The sequence below is a fragment of the Scyliorhinus torazame genome, chromosome 15 (genome assembly GCF_047496885.1).
Source record: "Scyliorhinus torazame isolate Kashiwa2021f chromosome 15, sScyTor2.1, whole genome shotgun sequence".
NCBI classification, from domain to species: Eukaryota; Metazoa; Chordata; class Chondrichthyes; order Carcharhiniformes; family Scyliorhinidae; genus Scyliorhinus; species Scyliorhinus torazame.
Genome location: NC_092721.1, coordinates 123,422,132 through 123,446,121, shown reverse-complemented (window position 1 = coordinate 123,446,121; position 23,990 = coordinate 123,422,132). Strand labels below are relative to the sequence as shown.

At 47.1% G+C, this 23,990-nt stretch overlaps 1 protein-coding gene and 1 long non-coding RNA gene across 3 annotated transcripts in view; one reads left to right on the top strand and one right to left on the bottom strand.

Annotated features, from left to right (window-relative positions):
• Window positions 1–6,292, top strand: part of LOC140391786 (uncharacterized) — a 147,905-nt gene extending 141,613 nt beyond the window's left edge. Inside the window, exon 4 of the long non-coding RNA XR_011935184.1 lies at window positions 4,930–6,292. This is a non-coding gene — a long non-coding RNA (uncharacterized lncRNA). The remainder of the gene's footprint in view (window positions 1–4,929) is intronic.
• Window positions 1–23,990, bottom strand: part of gpr45 (G protein-coupled receptor 45) — a 129,387-nt gene that overhangs the window by 75,279 nt on the left and 30,118 nt on the right. The window lies entirely within an intron of this gene.

Sequence of the window (23,990 nt, the reverse complement as noted above, 5' to 3'; positions counted from 1 at the left end):
GATAAGAGTAACACACCCACACCTCCCATGGATAAGGCTAATATCCACCCTGCACCCCCCACGAATAAGGGTAACCACCCTCCCCACACCCCCAGCGGATAAGGGTAACACCCCTCCCCACACCCCCTGCGGAGAAGGGTCACCCCCACTCCGCACACCCCGTGGATAAGAGTAACACCCCTTCCTGCACCCCCTGCAGATAAGGGCAACACCTGTCCCTGCAATCCCCGTGGATAAGGGTAAAATCTCCTGTGGGTAAGGGAAACGCCCCCCCCCTTCCACTATGAATTAGGGCAACACCCCTGCAGCTCCCACGGATAAGGGTAACACCTCCCCGCACGCCCCATGGATAAGGGAAATACCTCCCATTCACACACCACATGCAAGGGAAAACCCTTCCCTCCGCACCTCCCAGGTTAAGGGCAACACCCTCTCCTCAAGCATCCCCCACGGCTAAGGGCAACAACAGCTCCCCAGAACTCCCCACAGGTAAGGGCAACACCCCCTCCCACACCCTCCATGGGTCAGGCGACAACCCGGCCCCCGCACCCCCCATGGGCAAGGGCAAACCCCTGCATGAGGATGACACCCTGCCCCCCTCATGGGTGAGGATGACACCCTGCTCCCTACACCCCCCATGGATGAGGACGACACCCTGCCCCCCCCATGGATGAGGACGACACCCTGCCCCCCTGCAGCTCCCATGGATGAGGACGACACCCTGCCCCCCTGCAGCCCCCATGGATGAGGATGACACCCTGCCCCCCTGCACCCCCCATGGATGAGCACGACACCCTGCCCCCCTGCACCCCCCATGGTTGAGGTCGACACCCTGCCCCCCTGCACGCCCCATGGTTGAGGTCGACACCTTGCCCCCCTGCAGCCCCCATGGAGGAGGACGACACCCTGCCCCCCTGCACTTCCCATGGATGAGGACAACACCCTGCCCCCCTGCACCCCCCATGGATGAGGATGACACCCTGCCCCCCTCATGAAGACAACATTCTGCTCTCCTGCACGAGGACAACACCCTGCCCCCATTCACCCCCACAAATGAGGGTAACTCCCTGCGGATAAGGACAACGCCTCCCGCAACCATAAGGGCAACAACCCATGCTTAAGGGTAACACCCTGCTTCCACATGCCCCATGGGTAAGGGCAACCTCCCACCATCTCCTCCCCCCCCCCCCCGCAGATAAGGGTAACATCCCCCGGCAGCGGTGGATAAGAGCAAAACCCCTACACTCCCCACAGGCAGTGGCAATAACCCCCTCACCCCCCCCCCCCGACCCCCCCCCCCCAACACCGCTTGATTGCTCCTTCTTCCAAAAAAAGTCAAACTCTCCACCTCGTAAGAACAGTGGCAGCCTATGTACCATCTACAAGATACACTGCAGTAACTCACTTAGGCAGCACCTTCCAAACCCATGACCTCTACCATCCAGCAGCAGATACATGGGAACCCCACCACCTTGGGCTTCACCTCCAAGTCACTTACCACCCTGACTTGGAAATATATCGTCGTTCCTTCGCTATCGCTGGGACACAATCCTGGAACTCCCTCCCTAACAGCACAGTGGGTGTACCTACACCTCAAGGATTGCAGCGGCTCAAGAAGGCAACTCACCACCACCTTCTGAAGGGCAACTAGGGATGGGCAATAAATGCTGGCCTAACAAGCGACACCCATCCTGTAAATGAATTTTTAAAAAGGGCAATACCCCCCTCCTCCACTCCCGATGGGTAAGTGCAAAAAAAAACCCTCCCCCGGCAGCCCCTACGTGCAAGAGCAATACCCACCCCCTCCCGGGTAAGGGCAACACTCCATCCCCAGAAGGATAAGGTCAATAACCGCTCCCGCACACCCCATGGGTAAGAGCAACATCCCCCCATGGTTAAGTAAAACATTACCTCCCCCCACCCATAGATAAGGGGATCCTCGACTGGCTTCATGTTTGAAAACTAGTAGTGATTCGCGCAGACATGACGTCAGGCTGACTGGGTGAGATGTTAGGATGAGGTGGAAGTAGCGGCGTTGAACTCGCTAATATAATGTTAATTTATGCAAATAAGGCTCACGCCCTTCCTCGCAGGAACCTGATTACATCACTGGGCAAGATCTCATTCTGCGATCTCACTGGTGCAAATTCTGTTTTTGGCCTCTTTTACTGGCCATTATGGGATTTGCGCCCATGGTCAACGGAGTTGTTAGATTGCGGCCCTTGAGTGCGATCTACTGGCCGTGTCCCACCAGAATTGGAACGGGATGTGGGAGAGGACTTCCGACACCTTTACCAGATCGCCACTCTAACTAGATCTCGCGAGAGGTTGTGGTCTGGTTCCCACCACAGTGGGCGGGATCCAGTCACGCACGGCTAAGTGAGTTGAAGACCCCATGCTGACGCTGAATTGATCAGCCACCCGGCATCTATCGGCTTCAAGAAGGAGACCCCAGCCACAGACTGTTCAGTGCTGGTCACCACAAACGGGAACTGGGCGAAACGGTACCTGGGGTCGGGGGTCAGGGTGGATGGGGGGGGGGGGGGGGGGGTCGGGGAGAAAGAGAATTACCCAGGTGATTGGAGGGCCCCGGGTGGTTGGCCTCTGGGCAGGGTGGCATCCTGGCATGGCTGGTGTCAACTGGGAACCTTGGCACTGCCAGCCTGGTGTCTCAGGTGTCCTGCTGGTACATGGTGGGGCACAACGAGGTGGGGGCTCGAGGACTCCCAACAAGTGAGTTGGGTGGGTGCAAGGGTTGCGCAGGAGACGTCAAGAGATCAGGAAGCCAATTAAAAATTGCATCCAGATCTCGATCTGCGTGAAAAGGCTCTGTTAAAAAAAGCAACAAATGCTGGAAATTAGAGATAAATAAATGCCTGAACAGTAAATATTTTGTTGGAATTTAAGTACCGTCAAAACTGTACAGTATATTGTTGGTATCGTAGAATATTAGAAATTAAAATGCAGAAGGAGGCCATTCAACCCATCGAGTCTGCACTGACAATTGGAAAGAGCAACCTACTTATGCCCATGCCTCCTCCCTATCCCCGTAATCCAGTAACCCCACCTAACCTTTTGGACACGAAGGAGCAATTTAGCGTGACCAATCCACCTAACCTGCACATCTTTGGACTGTGGGAGGAAACCGGAGCACCCGGAGGAAATCCACACAGCCAGGCAGAGAAAGTGCAAACTTCACATACACAGTCACACAAGGCCAGAATTGAAACAGGGTCCCTGGAGCTGTGAGGAAGCAGTGCTAACCACTGTGCAACCGTGCCACCCTCAACTGGATAAGTCCTATCCACATGAAGAGGTTTGGTAGCAGAAACTGATTTTCCAATTTCTCAGTATTTCAAACATCTTTTATTAGTTTTGTTGATCACGATTTTGAGTTTTTACATAAACTGGAGTTGAACTTTCATTAATGTTAGCAAGATGTACCGTCAAAACTGAGCTGACCTACAAAGATAAATGATCCAATCATGTAGCCACTGGGCGGAATCTGTGTGCTGACCCTGCATGACCTGTTATAGTGCCATATGAGAGGTCTCCGCAGAGGCGGCCAATTAATAGGTCAAGTTAAGGAGGTTATGTTCTTGAGAATGCAGGCCCAAAGGTGCGGCACGGTGCCGCAGTGGTTAGCACTGCTGCCTCACAGCACTGAGGACCTGGGTTTGATCCCAGCTCTGGGTCACTGTCCATGTGGAGTTTGCCATTCTCCTTGAGTCTGCGTGGGTCTCAGCCCCACAACCCCAAGATGAGCAGGATAGGTGGATTGGCCACGTTAAATTGCCCCTTAATTGGAAAAAAGAATTGGGTAACTCTAAATTTATTTGAAAAAAGAGAATGCAGGTCCAATCAGAGTGCCATCAGCCTGGGAAGAACGGACCCATCACTGACAGAATAGGCCACTGTTGCTGCAAGAATTGGATCATGATGTTTTGATTGGTTAATATTTGTAAAAATTGATCTCCAGCCCCAGCTGAGGCCGCTGCTCTGTTGGTGGGGAGGAGTGGTTAGGAAAGGAGGTCTCAGTGGCCCACAATGAGGACCGGCCATCGGCAAGCCTCCTCCAGGCACTAGCCAGGATTAGCCCTCAAGTGCAGACACCTCCGCCACTGGGAAAATCTCAGAGGTTTCCCAATTTGTTACCCGCACTCCTGAGTAGATAACAGTTGCCATTGACGAGCGGCTCTCTGGGAAGGGTACGTATCAGCCCATTGATGGATCATTAATATTTCAGATTTTGCTCCCAGCCCTGCCTTCAGGCTGCCCTATTAGGATTAGGAAAAGTCGACACTGTTAGCAACCTCACCCACACTTAGGAAATTCTAGGTGGGTTGCCATTGACATAATTTCACTGGACTGGTGGCTTCCTACTGCAAGCACAGGATTAGAAAATAGAAGCAGTATTGGACTTATAGATCCTTCATCTGTTAGATATTTTATACCAGTGTATCTATCCATTAAAGAAGGTCAGTGTCCTAATTATGTCACCTTTCTGCTGTACTGTCTTTTATTAAGCTGAAACTATAATGAAGCACAATTAAAATTAAAATAAGCATTAGGCCAATTATTTTCAGGCAATTTCTTCTGGATTATTACATTGAAAATTCAAGCAAAAAAGGAAAATGGTGCATCACTGCTGATTTATCTTAGTTGAGCAACAGTAAGTTTGTTGTTGAGAAGATCAACATGAGGTAAATTGAAGTAGTTTCCACTCCCAGATGTGCTGTTGCTCGGCAGGATTCTATCACAAAGCTGTTTTTTATTACTTTTAAATGCCAATGAAAGGCACTGTAATCTTAACTGACCTGTTGCTAAACTAGGAATCTTAGAACAGACATAATTGAACCTGTTTTGGTTCTTCATGGATAACAGATTACAGATAATTAATTAAACAAGCAATTTGTCATTCTTTTTCAGATGCAACAGGCTTGCTGTGAATTCCCAATATTTTGCAGCTTTGCTCATCAAAATATGGTGACATTCCTTCATAAATAGGTTCCAAGACACCAAATCACTGTTATTTTCAATATTGCAAGCAAACTGCTGTCATAATTGCACAAGTCCTTTCTAACTCTTAAATGGAGCTTCTCAACCTACCGTATGCCATGGTGTGTGATCTCATCGTGCCAGACAAGCTGATACTGAGGATTGTGCATCAGCTACTGTTTCACTACCGGTTTGTGTCAATGCTATAAAATCCTCACTAAATGACAAATTCATGAATCATTTCTATATTAGGCATGCAGTGAGCCAAATATATATATTTAGCACAGGACTGATTTCCATCTGGCTCTGCAAAGTGACTTAATAAAGATTACAAGTTGTTTATTTAATATTTTGTGCAATTCATGAGAGCAAGAAAAATGTCCCTTTAATGTATTACAATTAAAGTGAATAAAAAAATAATAGGATTTGAGAGTAGAAAAATATAACAGACTATGTAATTATATGATTACCTCTAGAATGACTTGCTGAATCCTACCCTTTTTCTCCTCCCCTATTGTAAGCCAAATGTAACCTCCCCACGGTCATTCTGACCTACCTCACTCACATTAGCTCAGATGAAAAAAAGACTCTGCAGTCTATTTAATCAGAATGTCAACCTATTATATTGCCCTATTACAGGATTATTTGCAGATGACTCCTGAGGCCAGATCTCAACGTGTTGCAGATGTTGATCACCCTCTGTGCAATGAAATACCTCCTGACATTGATTCTATATTTTCCCTCTGGTGCTGCTGCCTTCTGCAAATGTTGGCCTAGGTTGACTATCCTGCCAATTTATTGTCTTACTATTGGGCAGCCAATGTTCAGAAGATATTGTTGTGCTTTAGCAATCCTGGTTCCATATGGGGACATGGAAGCGAGTTCCTGCACAGTTTCTAGCCTTGGTGCAATAGTTAGTGCATCAATGCCTTTCCCTCCGATGCAATTTTCCCTTAAATCAGTGCTGGTATCTGTAATGATATGTATATAGACAGATAAGTGAAGGGTTAATTATTACATCTCTGTGTAAGTTAACACTGGAGGATGCCACTGCTTCTCTGTATTTATGTCAGACCCTGAAGGAATTCTGAAGGAGAAAGCATGGTGACAGCATTAGGAGAGGATTAGATTTGACAGAGTTAACAGGAGGTTAGATTATAGTGTAGTTAGTTACTATTTAGATTATTGAATACTGCTAGACAGATTCAATATTACTTTACTATTAACTGTAGCTCAGTAGAGTGTGCGAACTTCATTTAATTAATAGTTTCACAATAAATTAGTTTTGTTTCAATCTTTTGATTGGTGGATTCTTTGTCAACAACACATCGGATCATTCTGGAAGAAAAGACAAAGAACACAAGACATTTCCACGAATGGTAATACAATAGTATCCACCCTGAGAATTTGGAAGCAGCTCTGGGAGCATTTTACGCTCCGTTTCCCGTCTTCGCTAGCTCCCTTTGCAACAAACAGCTCTTTCTGCCAGCAGGTTTGAACTCGATGTCTAAGCCGGATGGGAGATGGGGGTGCAGGGGGGGTGCGGTTTGGAGACCTGTTTGTGGAGGCTTTTCCGTTTAAGGAGTTGGCGGAGAAATTCCAACCGTCTGGTTCTAGCCTTTTCCGGTACTTCCAGATTCACAATTTGTTGTGCAAGGCTTTCCCCTCCTTTTCCTTGGCATTACCCTCTTCCCGGTTGAAGAGTGCTTTGGCCGGGTCTGGTGGGGGGCACTATTTCAGACATATATGGCCATATCCTCTCAGCTGAGCCAACTCCATTGAGTGAGGGGATATCGCACTCTGGATGATGGAGTGAGGCCCTTCACAAAATTAACTTCCATGTGCTCAACAAAGTTTGATTCAATTCAATGTGGTGCATGGAGCGCATCTGACTAAAGCGAGGATGAGTGGAGTTTTCTCCGGGATGGAGGACAAGTGTCAGCGTGCTCTTTGGGGACCGGCTAACCACACTCATATGTTCTGGTCTTGCCCAAAGTTGGTAAGCTTCTGGGCCTCTTTCTACAACACCATGTCGGGCATACTCAATGTAAATTTGGATTCATGTCCACTAGAGGCCACATTTGGGGCATCTGACTCACCCGTGCTTCAGTTGGTGAAGACGGATGTCCTTGCCTTCGCCTCATTGATAGCGTGGAGGCAAGTTCTGCTTGGGTGGAGGTCTCCTACTCCACCTAGTGTGTCAGCTTAGTTGGGTGACCTCATGTCTTTTCTACATATGGAGAAGGTTAAGTACATTAGGGTCGGTAAAAGGGTTCTACCCAAGGTGGGCAGTCATTAATTTCCATTTTTAAGGAGCTAATCATCGTCAGCTGTTGGGGGGGGGGGGGTCAGTTTAGTTTTTCGGATTAAAGTTAATGTGCTTTTGCCTGTTAGTCTCTTTCTTCTATGGTGTAATTTTGGTTAACTGTGTTGTATGGTTTTTATTATGGAAAATTAATAAATGTATTTTTAGAAAAGTATTAACTATCTCTAAAATTATCAAGTTTTATATATCTCCAAGTTCATTCCGAGGTGTCCCCTTTCAGAATTGAGATGTCCCAGCTTATCCAATCTTCCTCAGAGCTTTACCTCTGCTTCTGAGGATCACTCTTATTGTTCCCCTCTGCCCTGCCTCACAATGTTGCGTCATAGTTGATGTGTTATTTGAGTTGGTTTAACATTGACTGCAACTGGATGCAGTGAGACTAGAAACAGGCTTCCGACACAGGAGATGGTCCAGCACTGTTGTATTGAACCTGCTGGTTGCTGTACATTAATCTAAACTGATAACCTCTGACTGGCTTGACCAGACTAGCTCTCTGTCACATGGAGACGGTGCTCACGGCCTTGTGCACTCCAACTATCTCTGTAGCTGTATCCTGTGATAAGAGGGAGAGTCTTAATGCCGTGTGTGTTTTATAGTGGTGGTGTCCTGTCTGGTGATTGGTTGTTCTGTGTCGTGTGTGTTCATTGGTTCCTGTGTGTCAATCACTGCCTGTCTGCATCTCATTATATACATGAGTGGATATTATGACAATAGTCACCAGAATTTTACATTGTTCTCCAGATGCAACCTGGCCAGAACACTACACCGATTCAGCATGATCTCAAGGCATTTAGCAATATCACCTAGAATCCAATTTACTGTGTTGTCACCTCACAACTAATAACCCAGATCACATCAAAAACTGCATTTTACAACCACTGTGAATGAACCCACCTGAGAAGCCTGTTTTTTAAAAATTCCAGTTTTTAACAGGGACCATTTACAGACCTTGTGCTGCAGCCACAGGTCCATTGTGTTGGGCAGAAAGGACAGTTTACTTGAGACAACACATCCTTGAATTGTTAACCTTTAAATCTTCTCCACTCATATACTATTAAACATTTTTTGGGGATTACTTCTGTATCAGTAGCTATTTACCCCGCCTTTTCTGACAGAAACTGTATTATCTATTCAGATGATCAAAATTAAATCCTATAAGTCAGGCCTCCAGCCTATAAAAGGCCAAACTTTATTGCTGGGATCTCTCTGCAATTTATTTTTGCTACTCCCATAATATGACACTATAGTCTTTTTCAAACATAGTTTGCATTTTGAATATGTTGGGAAGTACAAAAGGCTGGAAAAATCATAGGATCAGTGCTCCCTTAAACACAGTTTTCTCCTTGGAGATAGATCCTGATTAGAAGAGGAGAAATGGCAGTTTACATTATTTGAAAAGCAGAAAGTTTATAGATGCTTCTAATTTACAGTTCCAATTTCAGGACAGAAATACTATGGTCTGAATTAGGTAAAGAGGGTCTCCAAACTGGGACTGGAGACCGAATTCCAGAAATTCCACACCTATCCCCCCAGCCCCAAATCTGACACCTATGAAATTCACCAGGAGGAACAGAGGCGGGTTGTAGTTTGCACATCTGTGGTCCACGGAGGCAGCTGCATCTGTTAAGCAATCCTATTTCATTATTGGGATGTTTAAAACATGGCTTGTGGGTACGCTTTTCAAGCTGTTGCAGTTACTTGGAGAGGTGCAGCCCCCTTTTGGATAGGTCCACCGATGCCTTTGAGAGAGGTAATGTGCCTTTCTGGAGAAGTCAGGTGCCCTTTGGGATTGTTTAGTGTAGATCATAGATTTTACAGTGCAGGAGGCCATTAGGCCCATCGAGTCTGCACCGGCTCTTGGAAAGAGCACCCTACCCAAGGTGCACACCTCCACCCTATCCCCATAACCCAGTAACCCCACCCAACACGAAGGGCAATTTTGGACACTATGGGCAATTTTAGTATGGCCAATCCACCTAACCAGTCGGCGGATGTTCGCACATGCATGCACATGAAAAGAGGATATTCCAGGATTTTGATCCAGCAACAGTGAAGGAACAGTGATATATTTCCAACTTGGAGTGGTCAGTGACTTGGTGGGGAACCTCCAGGTGATGGTGCTCCCAGGTATCTGCTGCTATTGTCCTTCTAGATGGTAATAATCATGGATTTGGAGGTTGCCTCCTCAGGGAACTTGCTGAATTCCTGCAGTGCATCTTGTAGGTGGTACACACTGCTGCTGCCACTATTCGTCGGTGGTAGAGTGATTGAATCTTTGTGGAAGGGGTGTCAATCAAATGGGCTGCTTTGTCCTGGATGTTGTTGAGCTTCTTGGGAGTGTTGTTTGAGCTGCACTCATCCAGGCAATGGACAGTATTCCATTACACTTCTGGCTTGTGTCTCGTAGATGGTGGACAGGCTTTGGGGAGTCAGGAGGTGAGTTACTCGCCACAGGATTCCTCGCCTCTGACCTGCTCGGGTAGCTGCAGTATTTATATGGCTGGTCCAGTTCTTTTTACGGTCAATGGTAACCCCCAGGATGTTTGTAATGGGGGATTCAGCAGTGGCAATGCTTTGAATATCAGGATGGGGGGGGGGGGGGGTGGGTGCGGGGGGGTGATGGTTAGTCCTCTCTTGTTGGAAATGGTCATTGCCTAACGCTTGTGTGGCATGAATATTACTTGTTACTTGTCAGCCCAAGCCTCGATGTTGTTCAGTTCTTGCTTCATTTGGACATGAACTGTTTCAGTACCTGGGGAGTAGCGAATGGTGCTGAACTTTGTGCACTCATCTGCGAACATCCCCACTTCCGACCTTATGATGGAAGGGAGGTCATTAATGAAGCAGCTGAAGATGGTTAGGCCTAGGACATTACCCTGAGGGACTCCAGCAGTGATGTCCTGGAGCTGAGATAATTGACCTCCAACCACCTTCCTTTGTGCCAGGTGTGACTCCAACCGGCAGAGTTTTCCCCCTGATTCCCATTGACTACAGTTTTGCTCAGGCTCCTTGATGCCATACTCGGTCAAATGCTGCCCTGATGTCAAGGACAGTCACTCTCAACTCACCTCTGGCATTCAGCTACTTTGTCCATGTTTGAACCAAGACTATGATGAGATTAGGAGCCGAGTGGCCCTGGGTGGAACACAAACTGAGTGTCAGTGAGCAGGTTATTGCTGAGTAACTGCCATTTGATAGCACTGTTGATGACCCCCTCCATCACTTTGCTGATGATTGAGAGTAGACTGATGGGCAGGTAATTGACCAGGTTAGATTTGTCCTATTTCTTGTGCACAGGACATACCTGGACAATTTTTTACATTGCTTGGGAGATGCCAGTGCTGTAGCTGTACTGGAACAACTTGGCGATAAGAACATATATATAAGAACATATAAGAACTAGGAGCAGGAGTAGGCCATCTGGCCCCTCGAGCCTGCTCCACCATTCAATGAGATCATGGCTGATCTTTTGTGGACTCAGCTCCACTTTCCGGCCTGAACACCATAACGCTTAATCCCTTTATTCTTCAAAAAACTATCTATCTTTATCTTAAAAACATTTAATGAAGGAGCCTTTACTGCTTCACTGGGCAAGGAATTCCATAGATTCACAACCCTTTGTGTGAAGAAGTTCCTGCTAAACTCAGTCCTAAATCTACTTCCCCTTATTTTGAGGCTATGCCCCCTAGTTCTGCTTTCACCCGCCAGTGGAAACAACCTGCCCGCATTTATCCTGTCTATTCCCTTCATAATCTTATATGTTTCTACAAGATCCCCCCTCATCCTTCTAAATTCCAACGAGTACAGTCCCAGTCTACTCAACCTCTCCTCATAATCCAACCCCTTCAGCTCTGGGATTAACCTAGTGAATCTCCTCTGCACACCCTCCAGTGCCAGTACGTCGTTTCTCAAGTAAGGAGACCAAAACTGAACACAATACTCCAGGTGTGGCCTCACTAACACCTTATACAATTGCAGCAGAACCTCCCTAGTCTTAAACTCCATCCCTCTAGCAATGAAGGACAAAATTCCATTTGCCTTCTTAATCACCTGTTGCACCTGTAAACCAACTTTTTGCGACCCATGCACTAGCACACCCAGGTCTCTCTGCACAGCAGCATGTTTTAATATTTTATCATTTAAATAATAATCCCTTCTGCTGTTATTCCTACCAAAATGGATAACCTCACATTTGTCAACATTGTATTCCATCTGCCAGACCCTAGCCCATTCACTTAGCCTATCCAAATCCCTCTGCAGACTTCCAGTATCCTCTGCACTTTTTGCTTTACCACTTATCTTAGTGTCGTCTGCAAACTTGGACACATTGCCCTTGGTCTCCAACTCCAAAGCATCTATGTAAATTGTGAACAGTTGTGGGCCCAACACTGATCCCTGAGGGACACCACTCGCTACTGATTGCCAACCAGAGAAACACCCATTAATCCCCACTCTTTGCTTTCTATTAATTAACCAATCCTCTATCCATGCTACTACTTTCCCCTTAATGCCATGCATCTTGATCTTAGGCAGCAACCTTTTGTGTGGCACCTTGTCAAAGGCTTTCTGGAAATCCAAATACACCACATCCATTGGCTCCCCGTTATCTACCGCACTGTTAATGTCCTCAAAAAATTCCACTAAATTAGTTAGGCATGACCTGCCCTTTATGAACCCATGCTGCGTCTGCCCAATGGGACAATTTCCATCCAGATGCCTCGCTATTTCTTCCTTGATGATAGATTCCAGCATCTTCCCTACTACCGAAGTTAAGCTCACTGGCCTATAATTACCCGCTTTCTGCCTACCTCCTTTTTTAAACAGTGGTGTCACGTTTGCTAATTTCCAATCCGCCGGGACCACCCCAGAGTCTAGTGAATTAATTTCCCGAGCCATCTCTTTTAGCACTCTGGGATGCATTCCATCAGGTCCAGGAGACTTGTCTACCTTTAGCCCCATTAGCTTGCCCATCACTACCTCCTTGGTGATAACAATCCTCTCAAGGTCCTCACCTGTCATAGCCTCATTTCCATCAGTCACTGGCATGTTATTTGTGTCTTCCACTGTGAAGACCGACCCAAAAAACCTGTTCAGTTCCTCAGCCATTTCCTCATCTCCCATTATTAAATCTCCCTTCTCATCCTCTAAAGGACCAATATTTACCTTAGCCACTCTTTTTTGTTTTATGTATTTGTAGAAACTTTTACTATCTGTTTTTTATATTCTGAGCAAGTTTACTCTCATAATCTATCTTACTCTTCTTTATAGCTTTTTTAGTAGCTTTCTGTTGCCCCCTAAAGTTTTCCCAGTCCTCGAGTCTCCCACTGATCTTTGCTACTTTGTATGTTTTTTCCTTCAATTTGATACTCTCCCTTATTTCCTTAGATATCCACGGTCGATTTTCCCTCTTTTTACCGTCCTTCCTTTTTGTTGGTATAAACCTTTGCTGAGCACTGTGAAAAATCACTTGGAAGGTTCTCCACTGTTCCTCAACTGTTTCACCATAAAGTCTTTGCTCCCAGTCTACCTTAGCTAGTTCTTCTCTCATCCCATTGTAATCTCCTTTGTTTAAGCACAAAACACTAGTGTTTGATTTTACCTTCTCACCCTCCATCTCTATTTTAAATTCCACCATATTGTGATCGCTCCTTCCGAGAAGATCACTAACTATGAGATCCTGAATCAATCCTGTCTCATTACACAGGACCAGATCTAGGACCGCTTGTTCCCTTGTAGGTTCCATTACATACTGTTCTAGGAAACTACTGTGGATACATTCTATAAACTCCTCCTCAAGGCTGCCTTAACCGACCTGGTTAAACCAATCGACATGTAGATTAAAATCCCCCATGATAACTGCTGTACCATTTCTACATGCATCAGTTATTTCTTTGTTTATTGCCTGCACCACCATAATGTTACTATTTGGTGGCCTATAGATTACTCCTATCAGTGACTTTTTCGCCTTACTATTCCTGATTTCCACCCAAATGGATTCAACCTTATCCTCCATAGCACCGATCTCATCCCTTACTGTTGCCCGGATGTCATCCTTAAATAACAGAGCTACACCACCTCCCTTACCATCCACTCTGTCCTTCCGAAAAGTTTGATACCCTCGGATATTTAACTCCCAGTCGTGACCATCCTTTAACCATGTTTCAGTAATGGCCACTAAATCATAGTCATTCACGATGATTTGTGCCATCAACTCATTTACCTTATTCCGAATACTACGAGCATTCAGGTAAAGTACACTTATGTACACTTTACCTCTGTTCTGAATCTTAACACCTCGATCAGTAACCTCTCCTAAGTTATATTTCCTCTTAACCTTTCTCCTAATTTTCCTTGTCGTTGAACCCATATCTTCATGTAGCAACCTGCCACGTCGCTGACCATTAATGTTTTCACTTCCCGTTTTATTTCTTTTAGTATTCCTGGTCCTACTCACTGAGCTCCCCTCAGTCACTGTACCTTGTACTGTCGCCCTTTTTGATTTTTGACTATGGCTTCTCTGCCTTACAATTTCCCCCTTACTGCCTTTTATTTCTGTCCCTGTTTTACTACCTTCCAACTTCCTGCATCGGTTCCCATCCCCTTGCCACATTAGTTTAAACTCTCCCCAATAGCTCTAGCAAACACCCCCCCTAAGACATCGGTTCCAGTCCTGCCCAGGTGCAGACCGTCCGGTTTGTACTGGTCCCACCTCCCCCAGAACCGGTTCCAATGTCCCAGGAATTTGAATCCCTCCCTCTTGCACCATCTCTCGAGCCACGCATTCATCCTCTCAATCCTTACATTCCTACTCTGACTAGCTCGTGGCACTGGTAGCAATCCTGAGATTACTACCTTTGAGGTCCTACCTTTTAGTTTAACTCCTAGCTCCCTAAATTCAGCTTGTAGGACCTTGTCCCGTTTTTTACCTATATCGTTGGTGCCTATGTGCACCACGACAGCTGGCTGTTCACCCTCCCCCCCTAGAATGTCCTGCATCTGCTCCGAGACATCCTTGACCCTTGCACCAGGGAGGCAACATACCATCCTGGAGTCTCGATTGCGTCCGCAGAACCGCCTGTCTATTCCCCTTACAATTGAGTCCCCTATCACTATAGCCCTGCCATTCTTCTTCCTGCCCAGCTGCGCAGCAGAGCCAGCCACGGTGCCATGAACCTAGCTGCTGCTGCCTTCCCCTGGTGAGCCATCTCCCTCAACAGTATCCAAAGCGGTATATCTGTTTTGCAGGGAGATGACCGCAGAGGACACCTGCACTGCCTTCCTACTCTTGCTCTGTCTTTTGGTCACCCATGTTCTATCTCCCTCAGTACCTTTCACCTGCGGTGTGACCAACTCGCTAAACGTGCTATCCACAACGTCCTCAGCATCGCGGATGCTCCAAAGTGAGTCCATCCGCAGCTCCAGAGCCGTCAAGCAGTCTAACAGGAGCTGCAACTGGACACACTTCTTGCACGTGAAGGAGCCAGGGACAGTGGACGTGTCCCTGAGCTCCCACATCGCACACGAGGAGCATGACATGGGTCTGAGATCTCCTGCCATGTCTTAAACCTTCGGTTAACTTCAACAACAATTTCAACAAAAAAAACAAAGAAAAAATAAATAAATATACCAATGAAAAGAAACAGAAAAACAGAAACACTACTTACCAGTCACTTACCAGGGATAAAAAGCACTTCCTCCCCACCCAGCTTCAAATTCCCACCTAGATTCAAATTCCCAAACTCACTCTTAGCTGTGTCTCACTCCTGGCTCTGTCTTCTCTGGCTCACTGGGAGAACTCACTGGGAGTGAGTTTACAAGTTGCTCTTTTTAAACTGTCCTGAATTGACTCCCCTCCCCCACCTGCTTTTAGATCAAGGTAGATTTTAAGTGACTGACACTTAACTGCCAACCAGTTATGAGAGTGGGTGGGGCAGCCTTGTTAACCTACACTGCACAATTCTAGCTTAATTTAAATTAATTTAAACTCCTGAAATTTAAAAGGAGCTGCCTTACTGATTTGATTCAATTCCCACCTAGATTCAAATTCCCAAACTCACTCTTAACTGTGTCTCACTCCTGGCTCTGTCTTCTCTGGCTCACTGGGAGAACTCATTAGGGGCACAGCAAGTACTGGAGCACAATTCTTCAGAACTATTGCTGAAGTATTGCCAGAGTCCAGAGCCCTTGCAATATCCAGTGCCTTCTGCTGTTTCTTGATATCACATGGAGTGATTCTGAAGGTCGACATCTGTGATGCTGAGGATCACCACAGGAGACCAAGATGGCTCATCCACTCAGCACTTCTGGCTGAAGACTGTTGCAAATGTTTCAGCCTTGTCTTTTGCCCAAATGTGCTGCACTCCTCCATCATGAGGATACTTCTGGAGCCTTCTCCTCCAGTGACCACTATTCACAGCTAGGTATGGCAGGACTGCAGAGCCAAGATCTGAACCATTGGTTGTGGAATTTCTATCTATTACTTGCTGTTTATGCTGTTTGGCATGCAGGTAGTCCTGTGTCTTAGCTTCCTGAAGGTTGATATCTACTTTTTTTTAGGTATGCCTGATGTTGCTCCTGACATGCCCTCCTACACTCTCCATTGATCCAGGGTTGATCCCCTAGCTTGGTGGTAATGATAGGGTGATGGTATGCCAGGCCTAGAGGTTACAGATTGTGGAGGAGTACAATTCTGCTGCTACTAACGGCCCACAGCGTCTCATGGATTTCTAGATCTGTTCAAAGTTTAGCCCATATAGCACAGGTGTTGCCATACAATGCAATGGAGTGGATCATAGAATCCCAACAGTGCAGGAGGCCATTCGGCCCATTGAGTCTGCACCGACCTTCTGAAAAAGCACTCCACCCGAGCCGACTTCCCCGCCCTATCCCAATAACCCCTTAATCTAACCTGCCCATCTTTGGACACGAGGGGACAATTTAGCATGGCCAATCCACCTAACCTGCACACCTTCATATTTGGGGAGGAAACCGGAGTACCTGGAGGAAACCCATGCTCACATGGTGAGAATATGGAAACTCAACACAGACAGTCACCCAAGGAGGGAATTGTACCCGAGTGCTGTGAGGCAGCAGTGCTAACCACTGTGCCGATCCTCAATGTGAAGACTGGACTTTACCTCAAGGATTGTGCGTTAGTCATTCCAACTGATACTATCATTGCATCTGCGGAGGCAGGTTGATGAGGGTGATGTCTAGTATGTTTTCCCCTCTTGTTGGTTCCCTAACTACCTGTTGCAGTCCCCGTCCCCCAGTAGGACTGGGCAAGCTTGGTCTGAGATGGTACTACCAAACCACTCTTGGTGATGGACACTGAAGGCCCCTACCCAGGGTACATCCTCCACCCTCGAAACCCTTAACGCTTCCTCCAGGGGTTCAACATTAAGGATTCCTGATTCATCAGCTGAGGGGAGACGATATATGGTAATTAGCAGGTTTATTTGCACACGTTTGACCTGGTTCCATGAGTCCTCATTGGGTTGATGCCAAGGTCTCTCAGGGAAACTCCCTCCCTACTATATATCACTGTGCCGCTACCTCTGCTGGACCAGTCCTGCCAGTGAGACAGGACATGTCTACAATGGTGATGGTGGTGTCTGGGACATTAGGTATGAATCGGTGAGTATGTCTATGTCAGACTGTTGCTCGACTAGTCTGTGGGGCAGCTCTCTTAATTTGCCAAGGGAACTCTTAAATAGCATTTAAATCTAAGGCCTTTAATTTCATGTTTTAAAAAGCAGTTTGCAGTTTAAAAAGAATAAGTGCTCGCTATTTCACTCTGTCTATTGACAAAAACCTGAGGGTTATTATAGGAATTGTACTGCATGGCTATTTCCACAATCTACGATTATCACAGTGGGGTACCCGTCAGTTCAGTTGATTGACAGTTCCAAGTACTAATAAAGTCTTTGATGATACAACTGTTAGTTTTTATAAGGATTGAGTACTTGAAGGCATGTAAATGTAGTGAATGGGTATTTTATGAGACTGCTTTTTAATAGTGAAGTCAATAATAGTTTGGAACTTGATTTTGTGTCGACGTAGCATTAGCCGTGAAGTCTCCATGTTGTTACTGGGAGAGCTGGCATAGAGGATGCAAGGGCAATAGGTGTGGGTTGAGGGAGATGTGGATTCGCATGTGTTTGGCAAAAGGGCTATTAAAGGATCATGAGGGTAGTTAGAGGGCATCAGTTGGCAAGGACAGTATAAGGGGCCATGGGGGTGGGTTACATGACATAGCATGGGTTGGTATGCATGGGGACTGTGTGTGTGTTTGGGGGAAGGTGTGGGGGGGGGGGGGGGGGGGGGGGAAGTGCTAGAGGGATTTTTTTTTTTTTTTTTTAAACAGCCGCGACAAATGCCCAGAACACCAAGACCTGCCTGTCACACAGCCCCACCTCCACACACGGAGGCCCCACCTCCTGTTAACAATTGCCTTAATGACGGTCCAACTCTCCAGAACACTTCGCCCAAGTCGGGTTTGCGGAGTTGGGAATTTTCCCCAACAATGCTCTCCCGACTGGGGAGATCAAACTCAGGTCCATGTTGCCCTCCCAATTTACACCCATGTTAGTTTCCTCAGAAACTGCTCATCAGGAAGGGCAGTGTAATAGCTGGTCTCTTTAAGGGGGTACATCGAGATGGTCATGTGACCCCATCACCCAATGGGAATCAGGTGCAGGGATCTTGGTGCAGAATCAGGTGCAGGGATCTTGGTGCAGCCAGAGTAGATCCGAGGGCTAAACGTGATATCATGAAAGACTCTGTAAATACCATGTGTACATAAACCGTTATAATTTGTTATATGTACTGACTGGTGGCCGCCACTCCTTTGCTGCATGGTGATGAAGTAAATCTGAGCAACTTCATCAGCAGAGAGTGTTATTGCAAAATTGCAAAATGAATCAGATCATTCAAGGCCCGAGGAAAACAAAACAAACATACCTCTCCTCAGGAAGCTTGAAGCCTTCGACCAGATTACTGAGAATTGGGTGCAATATATCGAAAAGCTGGAGTATTTCTTCAGGGATAACGGAATAGTCATTTTGCTTACTGCATCCGGGACGCAGACTTATCCGATTCTTGGTTTAACATCTCTATAGCTTCTGATACAAAGTCGTTTTCAGAGCTAGTGGAACTAGCAAAAGGGCATTATCATCCCATAGCTTCAGTGACACTGCAATGATAAGCTTAGCTCGATGGGGAAGGCCGCGGGGGAGCTGATCACCAAGTTTCGTACCCAGGCTAAAGGAAATTGCAGAGTATTGCAACATTGGATCAGCTTTAAATGATACACTAAGAGATTGGCCAGTTTGCTGAGGGTAGGGCAGGAAATCACAGGTAGTAATGGCATGAGAAGCAAGAGCACAGGATCAGGCTCAGACAGTTAATGGAGTACAGATGCAGGAGGAATCAGTAGATATAGAGAGACCTGGGTGTGCTAGTGCATGAGTCGCAAAACGTTGGTTTACAGGTGCAACAGGCGATTAAGAAGGCAAATGGAGTTTTGTCCTTCATTGATAGAGGGATGGAGTTTAAGACTAGGGAGGTTATGATGCAATTGTATAAGGTGTTAGTGAGGACACACCTGGAGTATTGGTCTCCTTACCTGAGAAAGGACGTACTGGCGCTGGAGGGTGTGCAGAGGAGATTCACTAGGTTAATCCCAGAGCTCAAGGGGTTGGATTACAAGGAGAGGTTGAGTAGACTGGGACTGTACTCGTTGGAATTTAGAAGGATGCGTGGGGGGATCTTATAGAAACATATAAAATTATGAAGGGAATAGATAGGATAGATGCGGGCAGGTTGTTTCCACTGGCGGGTGAAAGCAGAACTAGGGGGCATAGCCTCAAAATAAGGGGAGGTAGATTTAGGACTGAGCTTAGGAGGAACATCTTCACCCAAAGGGTTGTGAATCTATGGAATTCCTTGTCCAGTGAAGCAGTAGAGGCTCCTTCATTAAATGTTTTTAAGATAAAGATAGATAGTTTTTTGAAGAATAAAGGGATTAAGGGTAATGGTGTTCGGGCCAGAAAGTGGAGCTGAGTCCACAAAAGATCAGCCATGATCTCATTGAATGGCGGAGCAGGCCAGAGGGGCCAGATGGCCTACTCCTGCTCCTAGTTCTTATGTTCTTAAGCAACCTAGGAATAATACAGAGTGCTTTCAATGTAAATTCAAAGGTGCCAAGTGCTCTTGGTGTGGGAAAAGAGACCATCTAAGGCACAAATGCAGAAGTAAGCATGGCCAGTCCAGTATAAACAGAGCAAGTAATCAAACATCAGTAAATAACATGGGGGTTTGTCCAGTGAATGAACGTAATGTTATTTCCTTAAACAATATGGGAGGGGACAAGGTAGCCCCAATCACAGTCATGCTGATAGTAAACGGCCAGCCACTAAAAATGGGAGATGGACACGGAGGTGTCAGTTTCAGTTATAAACAAACATACCTACCAGTGTCTGAAAGGAAGGAGTTCAATCCCTAAAATTGCTGAATGTACAGCAAAATTAGCCATATATACTGGAAAGGCTATAAAGATTGTTGGAATAATTACAATCCCCGAGTTACACAGCAGTCAGCACTGCTTCCACTGATTAGTGGAACCTGTGATCGGGACATCATCTAAGTAAACGATAATTTTGGGTGATAGTGATAGTGCTTAATGGGACATATTTGACTCCGGGAGATAAAATCAAACTCGCTAGAGATCTTTAAGATTAAAGGAGGGGGGCTGAATGAGGTTCTAATAAACAATCAAGAAGTATTCCAAGAACTTGGAAAGATTAAACAAATACAAACTAGGATCCATGTAGGTGTGGAAGAGACACCAAGGTTTTTTTGAACAATGCTTCTCTTATGCATTGAAACAGAATTGCAGCGATTGAACACTTGGGCATCATCAAACCCATACAATTTGCTGAGTGGACCGCACCCATTATACATGTAGTTAAACCTGACAAGGCAGTCAGAATTTGTGGAGATATATAATTTAACTGTGGAGTTGCAAAGGCAACCCATACCCAAAATAGAGGACCTGACATATGCTAAGTTGGACATGAGCCATGCCTACCAACAAATGGAACAAGATGATGAGGCATCGAGAACTTATGTCACCATAAACACTGCCAAAAGGATTGTATCAATACACACGTTTAAGCTTTGGGGTTTCATCAGCTTGTGCCATCTTCCAGTGGACTATGGAGAGCTTAGTGTCCAAAGTTTTTTTCAATTAAGTGGCAATTTAGCATATCCAATTCACCTACCCTGCACATCTTTGGGCTGTGGGGGAGAGACCCATGCAGACACGGGGGGAACGTGCAAACTCCACACAGATAAGATCGACCCTGGGCAGTACTGCTAACCACTGCACCACCAAGCCGCCCACCCAAAATTATCGTTTACTTAGATGATGTCCCGATCACAGGTTCCACTAAGGAGGAACATTTGGGAAATCTGGAAGAAGTTTTAAAGAGGTTCCAGAGTGAACGTGAAGAGCGAAAACTGCACCGTCAGGTGGATGAAGTAGCTTATCGTGGACACAGGGTGGATGCTCAAGGGCTACACCCAATGGAGGATAAAGTGAGAGCCATTAAAGAAGCATCAGCCCCTAACAATATCTCAAAGCTCAGGTCTTTCCTGGGAATGGTTAACTACTACGGATGATTCCTCCCTCACCTATCAATGTTGCTAGCTCCGTTACATTTGTTGTTGAAGATGCCCCAAAAATGGTACTGGAAAAATCCATAAAAAGCAGCTTTCAATCAAGTGAAGTAAGTGGTTCAATCTTTAAGTTTATGCGTACATTTTGATTCAAAATAGTGCTGATATGTGATGCATCATCACATGGAGTTAGGGCTGTATTATCCCATGTAATGGAAGACGGGTCTGAGAGACCCATTGGATACGTATCAAGAACTTTATCTGAGTGTTCAGATAATGAAGCAGTCGGTTCCCACATTTAAAAATAAATAAATTTAAAGTACCCAATTATTTTTTCCAATAAGGGGGCAATTTAGCGTGGCCAATCTACCTACCCTGCACATCTCTGGGTTGTGGGGGTGAAACCCAGACAGACACGGGGAGAATGCGCAAACTCCACACAGACAGTGACCTGGGGCGGGGATCGAACCTGGGTCCTCAGCCCAGTAGGCAGCAGTGCTAACCACTGCACCACCGTGCCGCCCCGGTTCCCACATTGAGCAAGATCTGAGCAACATCTGAACAACATTTGGGCTTGGGCTGATAAGTGGCAAATTTAATTTACAACACATCAAGTGACCATCAATGACCATCTCAAACCCCGGAGGAAAGATTACTTGGGGAAAGACGACGGCTCCAGACGGAGTTTGACCTGTTGACCACAGGGAAGGCGGAGACACAGTGGAGGAAAGCGCAGGGGCCGACCTATGCGTATGTGGAAAAGGTTAGTCGGATGCTGGCACACCAGCTCCGTAAAAGGATGGCAGCGAGGGAAATAGGGGGAGTCAAAGATGGAAGGGGAGCCACGGTTCGGAGTGCGGCGAAAATAAATGAGGTATTTAAGGCCTATGAAGAGCTGTACAGATCTCAGCCCCCAGCGGAGGAAGAGGGTATGAGACGATTCCTAGACCAACTGAGATTCCAGAGGGTGGAGGAGCAAGAGGTGGTTGGTCTGGGGGCACCAATTGGGTTGGAGGAGCTGAGCAAGGGTTTGGGGAGCATGCAGGCGGGGAAGGCCCCGGGACCGGACGGGTTCCCGGTGGAGTTCTACAGGAAGTACGTAGACCTGTTGGCCCCGCAAAGTTGCTGGCAAAAGTGCTGGCCACGAGGATCGAGGACTGTGTCCCAGGGGTGATTCACGAGGACCAGACAGGATTTGTAAAGGGTAGGCAGCTAAACACCAATGTGCGGCGGCTCTTAAACGAGATAATGATGCCATCGGTGGAGGGAGAAGCGGAGATTGTGGCAGCTATGGACGCGGAGAAGGCCTTCGACCGAGTAGAGTGGGAGTACCTCTGGGAGGTGCTGCATAGGTTTGGGTTCGGGGGGGGGGTTTATCAGTTGGGTTAAGCTCCTTTACAGAGGCCCGGTGGCGAGTGTAGTGACGGACCGGCGGAGGTCGGAGTACTTTCAATTGTACCGAGGGACGAAGCAGGGGTGCCCCCTGTCCCCCCTGTTGTTCGCATTGGTGATCGAACCATTGGCCATGTCATTGAGGAAGTCTAATAAATGGAGGGGGGTGGTCCGAGGGGGAGAAGAGCATCGGGTGTAGCTATATGCGGATGACCTGTTGCTGTACGTGGTGGATCCAATGGAGGGGATGGTGGAGGTCATGCAGACTCTAAGGGAGTTTGGGGAGTTTCCGGGCTATAAGCTCAATGTAGGGAAGAGTAAGCTCTTTGTATTACAGGCGGGGGACCAAGAAAGAGGGATAGGGGACCTACCACTGAGGAGGGCGGAGGGGAGCTTTCGGTATCTGGGGATCATAACTGAATCTGACGAGGTTGGTGTAGCAAATGGAGGAGGATTTTAAAAGATGGGTCATGCTACCGCTCTCGCTGGCAGGTAGAGTGCAATAGGTCAAAATGGTGGTCCTTCCGAGGTTTTTGTTTGTGTTTCAGTGCCTTCCCATCGTGATCACGAAGGCCTTTTTTAAGAGAGTAGGCAGGAGTATTATGGGGTTTGTGAGGGCGAATAAGACCCCGAGGGTAAGGAGAGGGTTCCTGGAACGCAGTAGGGACCGAGGAGGGGCTGCCAAACCTAGGGAGCTACTACTGGGCAGCAAATGTGGCGATGATCCGCAAGTGGGTTATGGAGGGAGAGGGGGCGGCATGGAAGAGGATGGAGATGGCGTCCTGCAAAGGAACGAGCCTGGGGGCGTTGGTGACGGCACCGCTGCCACTCTCGCCGACAAAGTATACCACGAGCCCGGTGGTGGCGGCAACGCTAAGGATCTGGGGCCAGTGGAGACGGCACTGGGGTGCAATGGGAGCATCGGTGTGGTCCCCGATCAGGGGTAACCATCGGTTTGTCCCGAGGAAGATGGAAGTTCCAGAGCTGGCATCGGGCGGGGATCAGAAGAATGGGGGATCTGTTCATTGACGGAACGTTTGCGAGCCTAGGGGCACTGGAGGAGAAGTTTGAGTTACCCCCGGGAAATGCCTTTAGATATATGCAGGTGAGGGCTTTTGTGAGGCGACAGGTGAGGGAATTCCCGTTGCTCCCGGCACAAGAAATTCAAGACAGGGTGATCTCGGGTGCATGGGTCGGGGAGGGCAAGGTGTCGGAAATACACCAGGAGATGAATGAAGAGGGGGAAGCGCTGGTAGAAGAGTTGAAGGGTAAATGGGAGGAGGAGCTGGGGGAGGAGATCGAGGAACGTCTGTGGGCTGATGCCCTGGGTAGGGTTAATTCCTCCTCCTCGTGTGCCAGGCTCAGCCTGATACAATTTAAGGTGGTTCACAGAGCTCACTTGACGGGGGCGAGGTTGAGCAGGTTCTTTGAGGTAGAGGACAGATGTGGAAGGTGCTCAGGGAGCCCGGCGAACCATGTCCATATGTTTTGGTCATGCCCGGCACTGGAGGGGTTCTGGAGAGGAGTGGCGGGAGCAATATCTCAGGTGGTGAAAGTCCGGGTCAAGCCAAGCTGGGGGCTAGCAAAATTTGGA